This window comes from Corvus brachyrhynchos, unplaced genomic scaffold, assembly GCF_000691975.1.
Source record: "Corvus brachyrhynchos isolate BGI_N302 unplaced genomic scaffold, ASM69197v1 scaffold407, whole genome shotgun sequence".
Taxonomy (NCBI): Eukaryota; Metazoa; Chordata; class Aves; order Passeriformes; family Corvidae; genus Corvus; species Corvus brachyrhynchos.
The window spans coordinates 1,393,069-1,405,323 of NW_008239056.1; the positions used below are offsets into that span (position 1 = coordinate 1,393,069).

At 39.7% G+C, this 12,255-nt stretch overlaps 1 protein-coding gene across 3 annotated transcripts in view; it reads right to left on the bottom strand.

The window, feature by feature from the left end:
• Positions 1-6,983, bottom strand: part of TEX2 (testis expressed 2) — a 39,076-nt gene extending 32,093 nt beyond the window's left edge. For 2 of the 3 annotated variants that reach the window (XM_008637568.2, XM_017739132.1), the window contains exon 1: positions 6,863-6,983. The gene's annotated coding sequence lies outside the window, so the exon portion shown is untranslated. The remainder of the gene's footprint in view (positions 1-6,862) is intronic. The other variant, XM_008637569.2, reaches the window with a different exon arrangement.
• Positions 6,984-12,255: the final 5,272 nt, after the last annotated feature.

Here is a 12,255-nt window from a genome sequence, read left to right on the forward strand (position 1 = left end):
GTCTCTCTTGCAAAGTTGCGAGCAGATTTTTTGAGAGTGGGGGGGGGGGGGGAAGAAGAGGAACAAAACCCCAACAAAACCTGTTTTAAATCCAACAGCAGAAATGAAAAAGTTGATTATCAAGTACTATTAAAAGGCTGTAGTCAAATGTGTCGAACAGAAACCAATCCCAGATTACGGCCAAAACTGATGATGCCACCCACAATGGATCATAGTATACACACACAGCACATACCCCTGACAGAGTAACCCAGGTGAGCACAACTAAGCTGGCCGAGAACTAAAACACCTCCAGCGGGAGTCCTCTGAGCACCATTAAAAAAAAAAAACAATCCAGAAAGCTTTGTGCAAATGCTTTTAAATTCAGAACAATTTAAGTTAAATAATCAGCAATTAAGTATGTGTACGGATACATAAAAAGAGGATCCTAGGCAAGATTTTAAAGTCTTGTCAAAGAGATGATACTTTTAATAAAAATTATAAACCTATCAAAAGACGAATAAGCGTAATTTTAAGTCCAGGACAGAAAGGTCAAGTAAAATTGCAATGGCAAATAAGGAGTCTTCAAAACTACGGAAATTCTGTTGCTGCTGCTGAGGTTCCCAAGCTTGTCTTTACACCACTTCAAAAATAATCAAGTAGAAATTGTTTAATGTTACCTAAGTGAGTGTATTCTATATTAATGTTTCCCCCAAAGACTTAAGATGTGGTCAGCTACCACATTAGTTTCTCTGCCTTTACTGATAAAAGAACATTAAACAGTTCAAAGGGACCTTTTACTATTTCCCAGAACAAAATAAAATGATAACAAACCACCACCAAATCCCCCCTCCCCCTCCATCACAGATTTTGGGGATTTAGTAATTTCCTATAACACATATTGCTGTCTTTAAAATTACATTAAAACATGTGTTTTTCCAAGTAGCTACTTGCTGGCATCAAAGTTACCCAAAAAACTAATTTGGCCATGAGTGAGAAGAGAAATGCCCCAGAAAAAGAAGAGTTTACAGACCTAGATCGGAAATTTCTGCAGCAAGGGATTCAGAAATAGACACATTAAAACAAGGGCAAACCCAGAGCCAGCGTAAAGCCAGCCTTTCTCACTTTTCTCAAACTGCTGTACTCTCTTCAGAGTCACCCTGGCAAGCCAAATGAGAGCAAAAAACCCCCAGGAACGGTCTTACAATTCTGAGCAATAAATACATAACAGCTGCATTTGCTCTCCTCTAAAAGGGAGAAGAGCCTACATCAGAATCCTCCGGTGCTGCACAAGTTCTGCATCTCAACAGAACATGTTGGATTTTTGTAATAAGAAAGCATCAAAAGCTTATGCATAAAAACTTACATGCTGTGGAAAGCATAAATGGTGAGGTAAAACTGTGCAGAACTGTAACTCATTCTCTTATCTCGGTGGAAAAAAAAAATCACCTCCTCATTAATCTGATAAAAGATTATCTAGAACCTCCATGGATTAGTCCACAGCTGAAAACTCTGCCCACATCTCAGATTAAAATAAAGGTCACCATAAAATCTTTAGGGGAAATTTTGACCATTGACTTAGAAAAAAGTATGTTTCCAAAATGAAGTAAAATAAGGTGTCCTGAATCCTAAATTTAAAAGGCCTTTTCAGAACTGTCTTGCAGGCTCATTTTGCCCAGTGCAAATACACATCAATAGGTAACAACTGAGCATTCAAGGACTTTTTACATTTACATTCATTTCCCTAACAAAAAAATTCCATCAATATTCAAAGTACCTGTCAAGGTAAAACAACCATCACATACCTTCATACGAAAAGGCATTAAAAATAAACTTGGTTTGTCCACATGAGGCTAAACTCAGATATACAGAGGAGCATCACCAATTAGTAACTCCAATTCTAGATCCCCATGTAAAATGCAGTTATGAGAGATTTTTTAAAAAGGAATGGAATCTACAGATTTACCCATAGGTATCTAAAGACATCTTTTTTTCAGGTTGTTTTTTTTTTTTAATGATTGATCAAATGTCATATTTCTTATGTACAGCCTTCATTTTAATTTCATGTTCTGCAGAGGATTAGCATGCAAGGTGCTTTATGGCTTTTTAACCTGACAGGACAAAACACAGTACATAATAATGGTTTCTTTAGGTCTCAAATGTTTTCAGAATTACAGAAGGGGACATTCTCCGGTATTATTAAATAGGACTAAAGCATTTAATACTTAGAAGTATTTTATTTTGGACCTAGAACACATCCCTAAGAAGCAATAACTCTTCAAATAAAATAAACTATTAGAAAAAAAAACAGATAAAGAGCTACAGACCCAGGCAGTTGGCACAAACCCAAACAAGAACAACCAATCAAAGCAAAGCTATTTTCAGAAAGTTTAAATTGTCTAGGGAAAGGAGGAGGGCTACATCTATATTTATTACAAATAAAGTATTCATACCTAACTAGAAAGGCAGTTGTACTCAACACATGAAAATTAATTATCCTAAGGCACCTGAAGATACAGAGCAAGCTGAAAATACTAACACAGGGAACTGCTGTTAGAGAGCACATTGATTACAGTTGTTCACCTCCTTGCATCTCATCTACCCAGGGAAAAGTGTCTTTGATAAATGTGGAAAATGCATTTACAACAGAACAAGACTTCTCAGAAGCTCCTGTAAGCATAATCCCCAGAGGGTCCAAAGGACACAAAAGCTTAGAAAAAGGCCAATAAACAGGACTTCAAAACACATGTCTTTTCAGAGCTGCCAACAAGTTTGGGAAGTGGTGGGACAAAAGTAATTCAACCCAAAAGTCAGACTGTTCTGAAAAGTTTCTTTAAAATAATTGTTCCCAGCACCTAAGAGAGGCAGACCTGCCAATCACTCCATGCCATGCACTGAGTGCTCTCTCCTGTCACTGGATTCCATAAAAAATTTAATGGAGAAAGGTATTACCAGCATTTCCTGCTACCTGGAAACTGCAAAAGAAACATAAATCAGCACCACATGAATAGAGAAGCTCTTTGTGATCTCATGTTGGAAGAAAATGGACTAGAATTCCAGACTTCTCTGAAAGTCCTGTGTGGGTTATCATGTTATTTTAGTTTGCGTATTATTAGGAGGGTGAGAAAAATTTTGCTTTAACTTACCTGACTGAAGAGCAGTGTTCACAGAGCACTTGGAACAAGTAAGATCATAGAGAGTCACTAACACCTTAAAGCAGCAACAGCAAAGACTGAGAACCACATTAAAACAGCTCTAGAATCACACATATTCTAGCAAGAACTGTGCAGAGATCATAAACTACTACTGACAGCTTCTGTGCTTAAAATACTTTTAACTTCTAATTCATAGAAGAATCCATAGAAGGTTAACAAAACAAACTCTAAAGAATCCTTGTCCTAAGAATAGCCGGAAAATAAAATGTCAAATTTGGAACTAGAGAGTACCAGACATTTCTCCATCTGCTTAAGGCAACACTCCTCTCATTCAGATTTATGTTCAATTCAGATACCTAGAAACTAAAATGCAAAAGTTCAGCAGTACTGTGGCTTTTCAGCTGCAGGACACAGAGTGACGAGCACAGGAGAACATCCAAGACACTGAAATGGCGCCCAGATGGCCCCAAACAACCTAAATTTTTACCACACTAAGGACAAAGCATTTTGCTTATTAAAAAAAAAAAAAACAAAAACCCAAGCAAACAGACAACACAGAAACACTGTCGACCTTCAATGAGCAAAGATATTAAGTGAGGCTGAGTTAAAACATTAGGACAGACTTCCCCAGCTTCCCAACTGGCTGTCACGACGTAAGGGGTCTGGGAGTTTTTCAGCTTGTCAAAAGCTTCTAGAGCCTTGCAACTATTACGTACATTTCAGTATCATCTCTCAATGATTAATTCTGAATTAAAGAATGGCTTAAGCATTTCATGATTAAAAATACTGGACTATGAGACAGACAAACACAAAAACACTCACTCAAGTGCACAGGGCTGAAGCAATTCCTAGTTATTCTATTACAGTACATTCAAATATTTCACAAAATCCACAAAAGCATTAAGGCAAAAAAAAGTATGTGGCAAAAGCATTCCCACGTGTGTTTTCATGTAAATACATTTTCTTATTTTTCCCATAGTATTTATAACTCTAAGCATTTCAAGGTGTAAACTTATGGACAAACGTTGGCAAGAATTTTCCCCGGACTTTGTTATTCAGAACATGAAAGAGGCCTTGCCACAAACAACACTGAAATCAAAGGCACCAGCTCCATCTGCATCCCCCTCTGTTTCTTGCATTACACACAGAAGAGAGCGGTACTTATGAATCAGTGAAATGTATTAAAGCTTTCTGGTGGTTTGGTTTTGGGCTGCTTTTTAGTTTTTTTCAGGAGCAATGGAGGTAACTCCTATTTCTAACAGCTGCAGTACATTTTAATTGCAACATCTGACAGGTCAATTACAGATTGCCTGACCTTAACAGCTGCTTCACAGGCCTGACTCCCATTGAAACCAACTGAGTCAGAAAATGATGAGCACCTCCCAAAACATATTTTTTAATGCCTAATTGCTAAGAAACCATGGGAGGTAGATATATGGGGAAAAAAAAAAACCAAACCAAACTTTGCTGACATTCTGAATTTAAATTATCATTTCACAGGAAAGTAAAGACATCATATTTCTCACAAGGAGAAGGTAAAGTGAGGTCGTTGTGCATATGAGGATCCTACCTACTCTGTTTTTCTCTCTCAAAATGTGGTACTGATAACAGGCCTGGAAAGATAATTTGTCACGTGACTTCTCAAAAAAAAGCAAACAAAATTAAGATTGGGAAGAACATAAACAGACCTCTCATCTCTTCTTTTTTCAGCAGCATGGATCTACCTCAGCATGGTCTTTCCCCGTGTGAATCAGGCCACCAATGTGAAATTAAGCAAATAGAAAATTTTCCTTAAAAGGTGTTAAGTTCATTACAGGTTTTCTGAACTTTTCAGCACTCTTTGAGAAGCATTCTCACCCCTTACTCATCTTCTCTCAACCTCTGCTCCTCTATGGTATAATTTGGTCGTAGCACACAGACACAGGTCCTTAACTTAGTGGAAGGCAGACCTCAGGCAGACCAATACAATGGGACTTCTGTAAATGAAATCACTTCTCCAGAACTCTCTTTCAGAGAGGCACATACTAAATTTTGACCAGCTATGTAGGGAGCTGTAAAACACACACACAGATCTCACTCCTGAGAACATTAATCAGCGTAGCTGTCTTCAGGAATTTCATCTGACAACAGGCTGAAAAGCAAAAAAAAGTCAGAAGGTGGGTGTCTTGTAACAATACAGAGCAAAATTCACCAGTTACCTGCTGAATTCACAGTGCAATATGAACATATGAATTAATTTTTAAGAACTCCAGTACTTGACATTCACACTGTATTAAAGCAAGCTCTCTATTGTCATTATCCTTTGCAGTTGCTTGTAAAAAAAGAGCTGAAGTCTTCCCTTCCTTATCCTGTATTTGCTATTCAATAAACAGGTATCACCAGTGTAATGTTTGTCCAGGAAATGCCTTCAACACCATAAAAGTTTCCACTACTGCACTCAAAATTAATTTCTATAGTCTCAACCACTTGACTAAACAGTTAAGAGTGAATGCACTCCCCTCTTTGTGGGTTACATTTGTGCACACATATGCACAGAAAGAGAAGTGTCTTTAAAGCAGCTTCATGGAAATAATTTTAGGTCATCAATTTTAAGGTCTTGATTTGCTGGGAGATAAAAGAACAGCAAAAGCCACCAGATGGATTCCAAAGGGCAAAGGGAAATAAATGTCTTTGAGCCATATTCTGCCTTGTTCAATTACAGAATTATGCAGGCAAGTCTAATTTCAGGCATAGGGCAATGCTCCTATATACCTGCTTAATTAATCCACCAGGCATTTGTTTATCAAAGAGAGTCAAGCTCTGAATTACAAGCACTGTGAGTAGGTTTGTGGGTACACACAGCACATACTCATCAGGGTGTGGGTGTGTAAACGAGGCTTTTAATTGCTCAGAGAGGTCAGGGCAGAAAAGCCAAGCAGGAGTGGCAGCTCAGGCTGTCTTCCAAGGTAAGGTGACAAAATAGTGATGACTGAAGGGTGAGAAAGCTGCTCCCATACCTACAGAGCTGCCTCTGCCATGCTCTGTAGAATGAAGGCTTTAGAGACAACATTGGTCACTCTTTTGGGGAAACTGAACTAAACAGTGCAAATGGAAATGCACACATGGGATGAAAATCTCTCACCTCCATTCGTCACCACCCCGTGAGACAAGCTCCTCTCTGTGAAAATGAGGAACAGCCTCCACACCCCCTCAAAAGTTCTCCCAGCTCTGTGAAGGATCAGAAGTGTGATGCCAACAGACAATCCCTTCTTCAGCAGCCTGAGATCTGAACAGACCACACAAACCAGCATTGATTTGGCTGGGGTTACTGGAGGAGGAGGCTCTAAAAGCCACTGTTCACACCTCACTTTTTGTGTCTACAAAGAAGTTTGCAAGACAATCAACCCGTGGTATTTTCATTGGTAAATGCACTGCTTAGGGCAGCTGGTTGGAAGAAGTAGATTAAAAAAATATATCCTAAGAAAGCAAAAACACTCATGGGGCAGCACCACGATTTACTCATTTTTATAATTTCAATTGTGAAGTTTTAACTTGGTAGGAAGAATGATAGCTATCTAGCTAGAATTTACAAATAAAACTGGAAAGTTGGCCCAACTCATCAGAAAAGCAAAGGTTCATAAAATCTGTTCAATACTCAAAAACCATTGCAAATGCACATCTCAAAGCTGCATGACAAAAGAAATGGAGAGCCATACAACTAAATATTTACGCTCTTAAATACAACACACCTCTTAATGCATCTTTTCAGACATTCACAGAGTTTTCTGAAACTGCTGGGCACTGCTTTCAGCTTGCCTGAAACCTCTCAGCACTGTTAAGGCTTCTGGGAACACTCGGCCTGTTGTCATAAAGGGAATGATAAAAGAGAATAAAGGGAATTAGAAAATAGGAGAAAGTTTGTATGCACAGCTGGTCCATTCTCCATCCCCATCTCTTGCTACTCACTAAAAAATAACATAGAAGAGTAACACTTTTTTCTTTTTTAGGAAAATACTTTTGTAAAGTTGTCACGCGTTTGCTCATAAGGTTTATTCAAAACCTGGCAAAGTGTTTATTAACCAGCACACTGAGTTGACAGACATTTAGGATTATCTCCCCCTTAGTTCTTTCCACTTCCCCCAATTCCTTTGTTTAGTACTTCAAGTCAAGTTGAAAAGGAAGAAGTGTGAAAGCAATTAGACAAAAAGAAATCCTGCTGAGGAGGTCTTAAAAAGATAAGCCTTATCAAACTTCACAGCAGCTCCAAACCAGACAAGAGTTTTACAGACCACTTTCATTTTCCACCAAAGTACTTCTTTCTGTGACCAACCCTGAGCATTACAGAAGAGTACTAGGAAAGAAAGTAAAGCCCCTCTGGGCAACAGGGATGATGGATACATATTAAGCAAGCAAAATGGAAACGTCCAGCTTGAAAAGCATTCAGGGAGAAATCTTCACCTTGCCCTGGCCACAGTGGGGCATGGAGATGGGAACAAGAAGTGGCAAGTGACAGTGGGCAGGGCTGTGGGAATGCTCTGCAATGCTCCGCTCTTGCAAGGGCATTGCTCCCGGCCTCAGCCAGAGGAGTCTGGGATGGATCTCTGGCAGAGCCTGGCACAGGCAGGCTCTGGATACTCGGAGGTTTGAGAAGACAAGGAAGCAGAACACACTGCAGCTTGAAGGCAGGAGACAGTGAGCACCAAACTCAGACAACTTCCACTGTCTCTTCATTTCACATGTTCGGCGACGTTTCCTAACCAAGCTCCCACAATGCAGGCGTGTGAGCACCACCAGCTCCTTCTCACAGAACCCTCATTCTTTGAGCCTGTCTGGGCTCATAAAAACAAACGTTTTTCTTTTCTCAGTCTTAATCCTGACTTCCAGGGAAACACAGTGGTTTTTACAGCTCTCTATTTCAGATCAGAATTCCACTGCAGCTCATGACAGGTCACATTCACATTTCACTCCTCTGCCATCTGCTTTGAAATTCCCAGTATCAAAGGAGTCCATACCTTTGTGCTTGTAATTTTTCAGTCCTGTATTACAACCGAAGTGTAATTTAAACAAAACACATGAAACCTGGAGTAAGATCTAAAGTCTTGTAGCTCTGTCTTCTACTTCCACTACTAAAACCCAATATAGCAATTTTTTGGCTCAAACAGATCCTTTAAAAGACTACTCCAATGCCTGAATATCCATTTTCATACTCTTAAAAGAGATCTTATTCTAAGCTTGACCATCCCACCTTCTCACAGCTCCAGGATAACAATCCTGCAGGATATGCAATACAGTCACAGCACTAAGGGACATTCTCCTACAATATTCCTGCCATCCAACACCAGCAGGGTCAGAGAGCACAACACTTTATAAACCACTGAGACACTGAGTAATGAATACTAAAGCCTGGTTCACACGACGATTCATTTCTGCTGCCCTCCTGGCCTTTATGGGAAAGCACCACTGTTTACCATGTTTATTGATCTTCTGTTATCCACTGTCCATCAGGCCTCTTCCCTTTTAGAACCCCAACTACACTAGGTATTGATTTGGACTTTGCATAGCAGAGTAACACATCTTGCTGTCAGGAGAGGACAGAGTTAAAATAAATAGGAAAGACAACGAACAGAGAAGTAAGAGTTTTGAGGAGCGGAAAGGCAAGATCAGAGAATAAACCCTTTCTTATCATTATATTCTCATGTCTCGCCAAAGACACTAACAGTTGGCTTCATCAGAGACAACAGTACCCAGAGAATAAATAAATAGGACTGGTAAATAACACACCACCTTAGAACTCCAGAGGGTGAAGCAGGAAGAAAAACCACCTGCAAAACTTACAGGGCTTACTGCACACTGCAGACATCTCAGTCACTCTAACCTACTCTTCTGTCAAAACTTGCTCCTCTGCTTCGTTTCTCTCACCATTTCCAACAGAAACAGGACTGGCCTTGGCTTACACAAGAGTCTTCAAGCAGTGCCTCTCAGATGCTTTAATTGAGCAATTTCAACTTAAGACTCTTGGTTTCTATTTTTCAGAGATAATGGTCATCAAGGAGTTCATTAAAGGAAATGATGAAAGAGGCCGATTCTGCATTACAGAACTGGTCTGACTGGGAGTCCTGCACTACACTGGTCTTATTGTTACTGTGCTGACCAAGGAGAGGGGATTTTGCTCTGTACAGACTCAAACTCATGAAATCAAGTCAGCACATGGCAGCCTCCAGTGCAAAACTCCAATAAGGACTTGTGTGAAAGAACCCAAAAATCACCTTAAAACACTTAAAATTTTGTTTGTCAAGTACGTAGATACTTTAGTACCTGTAGTACACAAAGCTTGGTCCAAATCCAAGCAAATCCATTCACTTACAGCTCTTCTGAAGAGGACACTACTTCAGTGCTATCTCTGCAAGTGGTCAAACCCCATCCCTCACAACACTCTGAGGGAACAGGGCCTGAGGCTGCTGGGTGAGGATAAACCCTCCCAGCCAATGTACAACCTTCAGGTCTTGTTGTCTTAAGCCAGAAATGGGGTTTTGATCAATTATTATTAACTTTCAGCCTTCAAACTTCTGGCTTGCCATGTTAACAGAAGCTTTATAGAAGCTAACCTCCAAGAAGAGATAATTCACAATTCTGTCAAGAACAGCTGATCATATATTTTTATGACACAATAATTGGGATTTTGTCCAGAAAAGATGATTAATTCAACCACTTGCAGTACGAAAAATCCGCCCAAACCAAACCGTTTACTTTGTGGATCTGAACCATTTAGCACAATCCTCTACAATAAGGACTGATGCACTTCTTTTTTATATCAACAGTTCTGACATGATATTGTTCTCTCAGTATCTCACTGTTCTACCCTCCTCCACCTTGAAAGCACAACACATCCTTTCAAGTGTCCACTTTGCATTACTTAAAAATGTTCATGGCCTTTATCAGGCACATGTGGCACCCTTGTACACTTCCAGAGTTGGTTTCTACTCTGAATACATCTATTCTAATACAAAGTACACACTCATGACAGCTCACAGTATTAACTCTTATCTTTATTTCTCTAATCTCTAAGCCTACATTATGCTCTCATTTTTCAGCATACGTTGTCATCTGATTGTTTCATTTAGGGCAGTAAGGGCTTCTAGAACATGAGGCCTTTATTCACGGATAAGTGTTTTAGAGCACACTGAATTAGCATTACTACTGTGGACATCTGATAGCACAATTTCTAGCTTACCAAAGGAAAAGAATAAAAAATATTTGAGGGACTTTTTCAAGCTCCAAGACTGTGTTTAAGACCATAATTTACTTACCCTATGCTCCATTCTTTTGAAGACTACAGTTTATCCTAATAAACAGCCTTTATTTTTCTTCAGCTCCCAGGCAGGTGTCAGTTACACTCTGCACACTCATCTCACGGGCAGAAACTGGCTAAAGCTCAGTCCTTGAGAGCAGGACAGGGGAACATGTCCTTACCTATGCCCACTGCCATGCGCGTGACTGGTCACCTGCACTCACACAATGTAACTCTGGTGGCCTTTCAGACATGCTGCAAGAGAAACCTTCTGATTTCATCATATGGAATTGGCTGAATTTGTACAGAACATGACGGTAGAGCAGCATAATCCCCAAATCGATCAACTAAAAAGCTGTTTGAATGCAACAATGCATCCTCAGTCCGCTAGCTACATGATTTTAAGTTTATTTCAGTTATATTAGCCTTTTATTTGCTAAGTAAGTTTCCGTATCTCCCATTACTTTGTTTACACACCTACCACAACAGAGAAATTACTGGCATTACACATTATGTCCAGGCTTCCTGCTCCACATTCTTTACTTCGGAAAACAGTTGTTTTAGAAGTTCTTTAGTTAGAAACAACTAAGCATTTGGTATTAAAAGCTGGAACTCCTAAGAGTTGTTATCCCATAAAAAGAAGTACGCAATTAATACACAGTATTGGGCCGTGTCCTTCTTCAAGTTTTAACTCTGGATTTTATTCATTCTTTTTTTTTTTCCCGAAATAAAAGCAATATAGGTAATTTCAATAAGTTCTTTGCATGGACCAGAAGCGTTGTTCACAACAGAATATTCAGCTTACCAGTACAATTCCCAGGTGATACCATACCCCAGCAAACTCCAGTGTAAAACATCTCTGAGCACAGAATCAACTTCTTGGTCTTTTACTCAAAGAAAGCACCCTGCCCTGTTTTAGAAACACCACCTCAAGTCCCAGCACCTACTTGGAGCATAATTAATATGCCACCCACAACACAGCACCTTGTTGGATCAGCCCTGAAGTCAGACAGAACAGTAACCTCCCATATATCATAAAACAGCATGATGTCAGTCTTTAAAAATCAATTTTAACATCCAGAAACACTAGTTTACTCTTTTATGCTTAAGGTGAAGTGCTTTTATGTCTAATTTAGCACATTTTCAGTTCCAAGAAAATCAACACAGGGCACTCACACTCCCTGAATTTTATTCGATTTAGGAATATGAAGTTATTTTAGCACTAAAAAAGACAACATCTTCTTGTAAAAATACACACCCCTGAAGTTGTGAGCATGCCTTATTTTTCCTGAGTTACACAGGCAATATCATCTTGAAAGAGAAGTATGACAAAGCATCTTAACAGAAGATAATCTTACAGCACTGAATCTTACAGCTAATTTACCTTATGGTTATAATACTTAAATTGCATACAAAAGCTTAAATTAATCTCTGCTGTGTACTTCATTTCCCAAAATTATAGTCAGGAGTTCCTCTAGACATTTGCTGACAGATACAAATCACCAAGAAGTTGAGCACAAACATTTAGAAGGAACTTTAGCACATACTGAAAAGACACAGTACACGGGTTTAGCCCCTGAACTGCACTAGAGATAACATGACACTGAGAATTAAAAGAGAAGCAGAAACCGAGGAGCCGACAGCTAGGGCAAGAGAGAGTAAACAAATTTTAGTAGACAGGAAACCTCTCGGCTTTAGTGGTAAAACCAACTGAAAAATTCTCCCCCGGTTCCAGCAGGAGCGACCGTTGCCACCTCCTCTGCCGCTTGTTTTTACGGTGTCGCTCCTCCCCAGATGCACCCCGGCTCGGCAAACCCCGCTCCTGCGCCGAGGGGAAGCGGCTCCATCCCGCCC